General features: G+C 41.4%; 1 pseudogene across 1 annotated transcript; it reads right to left on the minus strand.

Annotated features, from left to right (window-relative positions):
• Positions 1-5,498: 5,498 nt before the first annotated feature.
• On the minus strand, positions 5,499-7,738 carry LOC143853767 (phytosulfokine receptor 1 pseudogene; annotated as a pseudogene). The gene is made up of 2 exons (XR_013237290.1): positions 7,141-7,738; positions 5,499-6,987 (listed from the first exon to the last, which is right to left on the minus strand). The product of XR_013237290.1 is annotated as a phytosulfokine receptor 1 pseudogene (transcript).
• Between the last annotated feature and the right edge of the window lie 2,314 nt (positions 7,739-10,052).

The following is a 10,052-nucleotide window of genomic DNA, read 5'->3' on the forward strand; positions in this document are numbered from 1 at the left end:
CTGTTGCCCGTCATGTTGTTGAATTCATATTGTCTTATTTTGTTCCCTTTCCCTGTTTATTGATCATTTTGTTCTATATGATAAGTGGTTGCTTTATTTTTGGCACTCTTAACAGGTATTTGCACTAGGGTCAATTAGGGTTTGGCCGGCCCGGCCCTGCCCAATCAGGGCGAATGGAGGGCCAGGGCCAGCACTGAGCCCTGTAGGGCGGGCAATGGGTTGAGGTTTTTCAGCCCTGACTCAGGGTCAGGGCGGGCAATGGGTTGAGGTTTTTCAGCCCTGACTCAGGGTCAGGGCGGGTCATGGTCAAGATAATGGGATCCAGGGTTGGACTAGGATTTTGAAAAACCCGAGTCGACCCTGTTGCAGCCCTAATAAGAGATATACAAGCGAAGGGCAAGCCTCCTAGCCACAAAAACCAAAAAAGGCAAAACACAAAGTAAGCACTAAAGATGGCTGCAAATAGAGGAACCTAAAGACCACGAGGGGCTCAATCAGCCCTTCTTGACGCTCATAGCCGATCCCAAGATTCCTAACAATCATGGTGGATGGTTGGTTTTGAGATTCTCCCAGTTCGGGTTTTAACCCTAGCTTTCTGCTAATCCTTGGAGCTTTTTCTTTGCCATCGAATAGGGGGTTGAAACTTAATCGACAACATCTGTAGAATTATCTGGGCTGTTGTTTTCATTTAGCCTAGCAAGCTTGAGTGAGTCATTTTTTACTTTTTCAGAGAGAGCTTGAATCCTTTCCTCAGAACGATCCAACCCTTCAAGCAAACCTATCGAGGATGAAAGCTTAGGTGGGGGCTCCACTTGCTAATGGAAGGGTAGATAGCTGATCTATTGAGGTTTCTATTGGAGGAGGGGCTTCCGTGGGTACAATTAGGGGGGGGGGGGGCAGCCAACGGAGGTGAGAAGTGGGAAACAGGGCAGTCCCTGCCATTTAGAAGAGCTAAGCAGACATTATCGCCTCTGACTCTGGCAGAGAGTTCTTGGATCCTAGTCCTTGCCAGCGATGAGTTCAGAGGTTGAGAGCATGGTTTTAAATTTCGACCGAAACCGAAATTTCAGATTTCGGTGGGGACCGAAACCGAAATTTACCAAAATTTCGTTTTTCGCCATTTACCGAATTTCGGTCTGAATTTTGATTAAATGCCATTATTTACTAGAAAAAAAAGTGTTACAAAATTTCGGCCTAAATTTTGGAATTTTGGTCTGGAATTTTGACCCAAATTACCAAATTTCGGATTTCGCCGAAATTTCGGTTTTCGGTGGGTCCGAAACGGTTACCGAAACCCAAATTTTAAACCATGGTTGAGAGAGTTTTGTATGGAATTGAGTCTACTGAGGCTGGGCCAGTGGGGGATGCTTATCAGAGGTTTAGTAGTGACAGAGAGACAATGTAGTCTCATCTTTCTCCTACTTTTCTTTTGTTTCGAATTTTTACCCAGTTATATTTTGTCTTTTGCACTTTAACCTTTTGTGAACTTTTCAAAGCAAACTTGAGTTTCCCTCCTTTCCCTTTGTCCTTTGTGGTGGGGACATTTAGTCCCGTATTAGAAAGTGGAGGAAAGGCTCATGAGTATATACTGGTTTTCACTTCTATTGGTTTGTGAATGAGAAGAGGAAAATGAGGTCTACGCACATGAGTGGGAACCGGTGGGCTCCTGGCTATACCACATGTGCACCGCCAGGGCGGCCGCTCGTGTGACTCAACGTTTTTCCTCTTTCCCTCTATTTTATTTTTCTTTTTGCTACTGGCCGTATTTTTTCTCAAGGAACTTCGAAGTTATTGGCGAATAACTTCGTCGTTCTTGGGAAATAACTTCGCAGGTATTTGGAGAATAACTTCACCGTTCCCGGTTAAATAACTTTGTTGTTCAGGAGAACTTCAAAGTTATTCAGTGCGATGTTTTGTGTTTTGGATTTATAACCGCCCATTGAGTGCGGCTTTTCTTTTCTTCCCGTTTGGCAACGTTCTAGACGTTACCTAATTGTGTCCCTTAATTAAGGGATTAAGGACGCGACTTTTGGAAGTCTTTTTAAGGCGTCGTTTTGGGTTGAGAAAGACATGCACATTACATAAAGTTTCTCTCTAGTTTTTCCTTCTTCTTCAACTTTCTGTTTCCTATTATTTACAAGTTTTGGGTTGTTTTTCATCTGTGATGAAGGCTGCATAAGCGTTTTCGCTAGGCATCCGGGAAGCGTGAGTGCACACCCCCTGGAGCAGAGTTGTTGTATCCTGGAAACATACGCCAAGAGACCCAATCTGCACCGCTATTAGTCGTATTAGTCGTATTTGGGGGCATACTTGTCTCAAGGATAGCGAATTGAGATCGGTGCCTCAACTCACTGATAAGTTTCCCTTCACTATTGTTTACTGTTTTATTTCTACAGATTGGTTGCTTCTTAGTATCAGATTCCACATATTGTTGTATTTTCATCAGATTCATTTTGGAAAAAGGTATCATCCTAAATTTCCCCCATATCCCTAAACAACAAACTCTATAATGATGTCGACTCTATTGCTAATCTCACATTCAACAATCTGTATATTTTACTTCTAGGTTGAGCCTCGGTGCCTCCTTTAGACAGAACAACCCGCCTGCTAGCCACTAACAAAATTGGTGATAGGCGTCCTCACATGTTTCTCCCCTCCTGCATCACATTTGGCTAATATAGTAGTGCTTAATGGCTTACAAAAAGGGCGTCAGTGACTTGCTAGCCGAGAGAAGCTCAGAGGTTGAGGGCTAGAAGTTTTCCACGTCAAATATGGAGAAACTACAGAGGAAAATGAAGGAAGAGATGTAAGAAATGCATATTAAAATGGATCGATGACAAAGTTAGCTAGACTTACTGGTTGAGCAAATAAGCCGGCTGAATACCTGCTATGACCGTCCTTCCAAAGAGTGGGGTGATTCGAAATAGTCCCTGACACTCCAGGATGAATGGAAACATAATAAGAAAGTACGAGAAGAACTATGGGAAAGCTTCTTATCCCAATATCTCAAAGAGCTGGAGACTCACAAGAAATGGAAGATTGACCTTGAGGAGAAAATGGATAGGCTACAAGCCCAGAGTTTTGTTACCCCCACCACCACGAGAGCCTACTCCAGAAACTAATAGTGATTGGAAAGAAGAAGAAGCTTCCATTGAGCTATCCGCCAGCCCGCTAAGTTCAGCTCAACTGCATTCAGATGAGGCCCTACAATTTCCTCTATTACACACCCCGGTTGAGCAACGAGAGGAGAGTTTGGAAGAAAATGAAGAATTAAACTTATTGAGTAGTCCAAGACACTAGAAAAGGCACAATATGATACTACGCATGTATTAGAATATGAACTGAATATTGATTTCATAGGAGTGGATATTATTTACTGTGTGGATCACAGTAGGACTGTCCTACCAAGTCAAGTGAGGCTGCCATACACATCAGAGCATCTCGCACATACTTTTTATGGCTTTCGGGAAAAGAACCGGAGTAGCATGCCACCGGGAGTTACAAAGTCACTTGAGACACAACTGGGAGATGAAACTAAAGAGGTTGCTAACAAATCTCGAGTAAAGGGGTTGTCAATGGAAAACTTTCTGTTGGGTCCAGGCGTAGGAAATGATATTTGTCGAGCAATGAAGGGATGACATCTCTAATAGCCGGACTGACCGTGTCCAATCCTTGTGTTTAGAGAGGAATCGAACTTGAAGACAAGTTCTATTTAAGAGGCGGAGTCTGACGCAGAGCTACATGACGTAAATTTCAGAACAGAACAGTGCTCAGTGAACCAATGGGGTACTTTGGTCATTTTCTTTAAAAGGGACATTCCCTTTGGTCCATAGGAGGAGAGATTGAACAATTTTGTCCAAAAAACTTGCATTTATAGCTGAAATAAGTGAGGGTTATTATTGTCTTTAACTGTCATGGCTGAGTATAAATAACAATGAAAACCCTAGATTAGGCACTTTGAGATAACATTGAATTGGAGAATTAGGTTTTTCTGCTTGGAAAGCATTCCAGCAGATTGTGCTATCTTTGGAGTGTTCGAGGAGCAAATTTCAGAGTAAAATTTATGCATCTTAAACTCTTCTTATTTTCCCCGTTTCAAGTAGGTTCTCTTGAAGGCATATATGCTATTATCCATCCCAGTAACACTAGCGTAGCACTTCTACAAGCGTCCACCTACGTCATATATGGTATATGAGCTCCATTCCTGCCTCTTGATCTACGTCAATGTCTCCCCATACTGCCAATTGTCATCCGATATGCATCTCATTGGTGTGTCTCCATACTTCTCCTTAGTGACCCTTACACACAAATGATGCCCTTCTTCTCCAATTATCCATAACCATTTGCCTAGAAGTGCCATACTTGCATACTTAATTCTTCTAATTCCCAACTCCCCTAGTTTTCTTGGTTTGGAAACCTCCTCCCAGCTATCAAAGTAAAAGTTCTTCTTATCGTTAGCCCCACCCGACATGAATCTCTGTTGGACTTGCTCAATCCTATTCACCACACTCAAGTTGATATATAGGTATATTAGCTAGCGTCACCTTAATTAAAGTAATCCTCTCTTTCCCAAGGAGACCAAGTTCCGCTTCCAAGAGTCAAGGCTTCTTTCCATCCATTCTACTATATGGCTCCACTTGATGAGAGTCATCGCCGACTTGTCTACACAAGTGTCGGATGGGACCAGCATGGGCGGTGCGGACACGGCGCAACACAATGCGGTGCGGGCCGGCATGGTTATCCTAGTTAGATTAGGACTTGTAGTAACTGTTTGGTGTTAGGATACATATCCTTGTTGGGTTTGAGTGGAGGAGTCCTACTAGGAGTGGAAGTTTAATAATTAGTTTCCAGATAAAGTTGAAAGAGAGATGGAATCGTGTGGTTGTTTCAAAGTTAATTTGGGAGTTTTAATTGTAAGTGGAGTTTAGCTACAGGTTATCTATATGTTAGTTTTAGGTTTATTTACTTATAGTAAAGAAGTAGCAGACATGTGGCTGTAGGAGACATGTGGCTCTTTTGTGTTTTGGTAGGAATAGGACTCTGTCTTATTGTCTTTATAAAGAGAGTAGAGGGTCAGTGAGAATACGTCGTGACGAAACAGAATAGGGTATCCGATTGTTTTTTTTTTTTAAATAAAATTTCTCTCTATCTCCATCTCGTGTGTGGCTTTGTGATTTGTGGATATTGCTTCTTTCTTTGTTTGTGATTTGTGTGAACAAGTGTATCAAAACTAAATGTAAATGTTATTCAAGTTAGTACAACATTTCCATAGATGAGACTTATCTGCTAACAAGACAATATATAGGGAGATGATAGAATTGCACCCCCTGTAGGATAATTTGCACCCCTTTAAAGTGAATTGATGCCAAAAAGCGTTAAACTTTGCCACATGCCCTCCTTTTTTATGCTTTTTGACGTCAATTCACGGTAAAGGGGTGCGAATTATCCTACAGGGGGTGCGAATTTCTCATCTCCCTACTTGAAGACGTTCATGGAAGCTAGAATAATCTTCTCGTCATTGTGCATATGATAACTGAGAGGAGAAAACCTACAACGGCTCCAATTACAAATGGCCATCCTATGATGATGGCTCTAATTTCATTTGCCATTCTTTTAATGGTGCTTTTGTTTCTCTGTGGCTTTTCGCTTTGTTGGGAGGGAGTTCGAAACTGACAAGGGGCAGAATAATCACCACATAGACCGTTGTTCCCCTCAAAGCTTGAATTTGGAAAGGTTGAGAACTGTCCTCCTGAAGGGATCAACCCAGACAAGTGATTGTTTGCTACACTGAAAGTTGATAGAAAGCTGAGGTTGGTTAGAGAAGCAGGTATGGATCCCGAGAGATTATTGGAAGACAGATCCAGATATTCCAAGTTTTTCATGCCTGATAACTCATCAGGAATGGGACCTGAGAGATTGTTCCTGCTCAGATCTAACACATGAACCATCTTCAGTCGCCCAAACTCTTTCCAGATCGGTCCGGTAAGTTTGTTGTAACTCATATCCAAAGATGGTGGTAAGCTTGCAACCTTGCTATACATTAATGTTCTGGCACTTGGATTGCGCCCCTTAAATAAACCAAAGTTGAGAGAGGGACTCTCCAATGAGGTGGTGCTCAGTTGTGTCAAGCTTATGGGGATTTCCCCGCTCAATGAATTGTGAGACAAATCCAAGTAAAAGAGAGAGTTTAGACTGCCAAAATAAGAAGGGATGTTACCTTCCAATTGATTCCATGATAAATCTAACAGTTGCAACATGCTACACCTCCGCAACCACAATGTAATTGAACCAGAAAGACCACAGTTTGAAATGATGAGAACCTTTAGGCTTTCGAATCCTGTATTACCATTGATAGACAGATTTTCACCATGGAAATTTGTGTTGAGAACCAGAGTAGTTAGGTTTCTGCATTGCCGCAGAGTTGACAGAGCTCCTGAAATATTATGGAGGCTGCAATTTGCAAGAGACAGGTACGAGAGGGCCTGAAGATTTTTGAAGCTCTCGGGAATTTGGCCACCCAGACTATTTCTAGCAAGACCTATGGATTCCAGTTTACTGCAAGAGGAAAGACTATCGAGAATACGCCCATGAAACCGATTTGAACCAAGATCAATGGAACTGAGATTGACCATCGTTTTGCAATTAAAATTGATCTCACCATCGAGAGAGTTGTTCCTCAAATTAAGCCCGCGGAGCGTTGACAAGTTCAACAAGGAAGGGGGCAACTGACCTTCAAAAAGGTTTGAAAGAGCATAAAGATACTGTAACTTCTCGAGCTTCTCAAAAACATCTGGAACATGCCCTTGGAACCCATTAAGGGAGAGATACAAATCGGTAAGATTAGAAAGATCACCAATTCTGTCACTAAGCGGACCTGAAAGCTTGTTGTTCTGAACATACAAACGCTCCAACGACGCCAACCCAAATAAATCATCTGCCAAATTCCCCGTCAAATCATTTGAGTTGAGGGAAAGTTCAATTAGGAATCTGCAATTCCCAAAACCGATGGGAAAATTGCCGGAGAACGAATTCATTGAGAGTTTAAGAATGCTAATTTGGCTTGAAATGTTGCATATGCTCGTACTGACAGAACCAGAAAACCAATTGATACTGATAATGAAAGCCTTTAAATTCACAGACCTGATGAGGAGTGGCTGGCTGCCAGTGAACAAATTTGACGAAATATTGAAAATTCGTAGTGATGGTAGGTCAGTATCTGGCGGAATCAAGCCAGAAAAACGGTTAGAGCTCAAATCGAGGACCTCTAACCTTTTCAAATGGAACAGTTCAGATGGCACCTGGTCTTGAAAAGAATTGTAAGAGAGATTAAGAACTTTAAGCTGATCCAATCCAGCCAAGGATTCTGAAACAATCCCTTTCAATCCCTTGTTTCCAAGAGCCAACCCAACTACCCGGTTGCCCAAAACAGAAGAGAACTCGCAATTGACACCGACCCAAGTGCAACAATCAGAAGCATTGCTCCACCCATAAATCCCTGTATCAAGATGGCTCAAAAAACCCTCTAAGGCACTCAAGTCCTTTGTATTACAGCTTTGAGTCAGAGAATTTGAGACCTGTGCTTGGAAACAATATCCAAGAAAAGTGAAGAACACCCAGAAATATCCGAGACCCATCTTTTACATGAGACAGGAAATACAAAACAAATGGGTTTTTGACATTTATAGTGTAATGGTGTTGGGATTCATTTGAGTAAAATGGATTCAGTTTGAATTAAAAGAGGAAATGAGAGAAATTTCAAATCTCGTGTAAGACTTATGGTCTGTATTACATATGTTCCATTTGGGACCCACCACAAGATCAATTGTGTCGATTATTTTGGTCTCAAATAAGGGTTTCATAGCATGTGAGGGACTACATGGCAGTTGCATTTTTAACTCAGCCACTTTGTCATTATGGAGGAAGTTCTTCCAAGGTGTCATTCATGTGACGTGCCCTTACTACGTGTCATTAATTCACTTGATATGCCTTGCTTTGGATCTCCTATAGTAAACAAAAACTAGGACTAATTACTATCTAAATTGAGCACCACATTTTGATAATGGCACTCCTAACGATCATGTCATTGTGTTATTGTATCGTACGAAAAGTTTGACAGGAGCAGATCACATGCTTTAATTTTCTTGTTCTCGTTCAGACTTTGTTACATGGCCTGGAAAATGAAGAAGTATATTAAATAAACAAAACGAGTGAGGATAATACCAGTTATTTTTATGGGATTTGCTAGCGACCATCGCAGAAGGCATTTTGAGGAAGGGCTGTTGCATGTGAGAACAGCCACACAGGCTCACTTTTCAGCAGATTTTGTCTTCATTCACGAGCCGGCTGCTCTCACGTGCAACAGCCCATCAGCAAAATGCCTTCTGCGATGGACGCTAGCAAATCCCTATTTTTATTGATGACGTATAATTATTTATGACTTTCTAATTTTCAACTGAATAAAATAAAATGGCGGTCTTAAGGAAATAAATCAAAAGAAGTCATTTGATGAATAAGTCTTCGATCTTAATTAATATTTACTCTTCAATTAAGAAGAGACTTTCTGTTTGAATTTTTGGGTTCAAGTTTGTTTAATATAAATTAGCAAATCACCGTTGACTAATGAAGAAGAGACTTTCTGTTTGCATCAGTGAATGACCACAAACGACATGGATTCTGAAGTTGTCTTGTAAAATAGTAATGACTTGAGAGCTCTTAAAACCTTGGGATCTGCTTAGTATCTGACAGTCCAATGGTGATTTCAATGAAGTTCTTTAGCGCATCTCATATCACGGCTCAATAATGAATAGTAGAAGCTGCACCCAATTCTCACTAAAACAATGACACTAATGCATTCCAAATTGTAAGGCAGCAGAAAGGAGAATTCAAGATGGTAGGCTTCAATATAAGTGAATTCCCATCATAGAATTAAGCCCACTAGCTGCATTGTGACACGATGCTAGCTGGATTTCAGGAGCTCAGACTTCAGATATGGTTCTTGAATGATCAGGATATGATCTGATGGATTGAACTAGGCATATGTCCTGTGAGGAAACATTTCAACAAATCAGCAGCATCATATAATACTTGTGCCTGAACTTGTCGCCACAGTGTGGACCCCGATCCCGAGGGCGGTGAGCGAGGGATACGAGATCCCACGTCAATCTTCTGAGATCTCCACAATGTGAAGGAGAGCTCTACCAAGTAACTCTCGAAATGGTGCCACTAACAGCATGGGTAGCGATATAAATGAGATACATCTTGATTCAAGGGCTAGCCGGAACCAAGATGTACCTATAACAAAGAAGAGTCGCCATCCAAGGAAGTAGGCCCTGGATCCCATGAAATACTCTGTTGCAACGGATAACCAGAGATACAAAAGTCCGTGCCTGGTGACGAATGGGGAAGGTGTTAAGCGCCCCCAATTCGCCCAAGTGCAAGCACCTGGTCTCTTATGCCATTCTTAATTAACTTTGAAGAGTTTTGGACGAAAATCATGTGAAATGGGAACGAGTATCCCCAAGAAAACGTCTATCTAAACATGCATGACCCGGGGATGGGCAAAAGAAAATAAACATCCAAATCCTAACTCACCGCATCTAATCCTAACCCATCACATCTAGGAAAGCAGTAACATCTGCACGCATAGCTACAGCTAAGCAGATAATGACAGATAAGATGAGATAATCAGGAAAAATAGTAAAGGGCTACGTCTAAGAAGATAATCAAGATAAGATGAATGAATAAATGATACAACTAAGCATGTGAGATGACAGATAAGCACAGTAGTAAACTACCAAAGCAATAAAATAAACACACTAGCATGCGAGCCTATACAAGAGATAATGCTAAGAAAATAGCAATCAATCATAAGCTAGAACAGTAAGCAAGCTAAAAGTAACATATAATAAATCAAAGACAAACACACGATAAGCTAAAAGATGCAAGGAAAGAAAGGAATCGAAAAATCAACGGTATGTGAAGACCAAAAATACCAGGGAAAAGAAAAGGGAGCATACGATAGGCTCAGAGAGCGATTCTAATGAATCAAGCTC

The sequence above is a fragment of the Tasmannia lanceolata genome, unplaced genomic scaffold, assembly GCF_043159265.1.
Source record: "Tasmannia lanceolata isolate RefF3 unplaced genomic scaffold, GAP_Taslan_0.1 ptg000020l, whole genome shotgun sequence".
In the NCBI taxonomy this organism is placed as follows: Eukaryota; Viridiplantae; Streptophyta; class Magnoliopsida; order Canellales; family Winteraceae; genus Tasmannia; species Tasmannia lanceolata.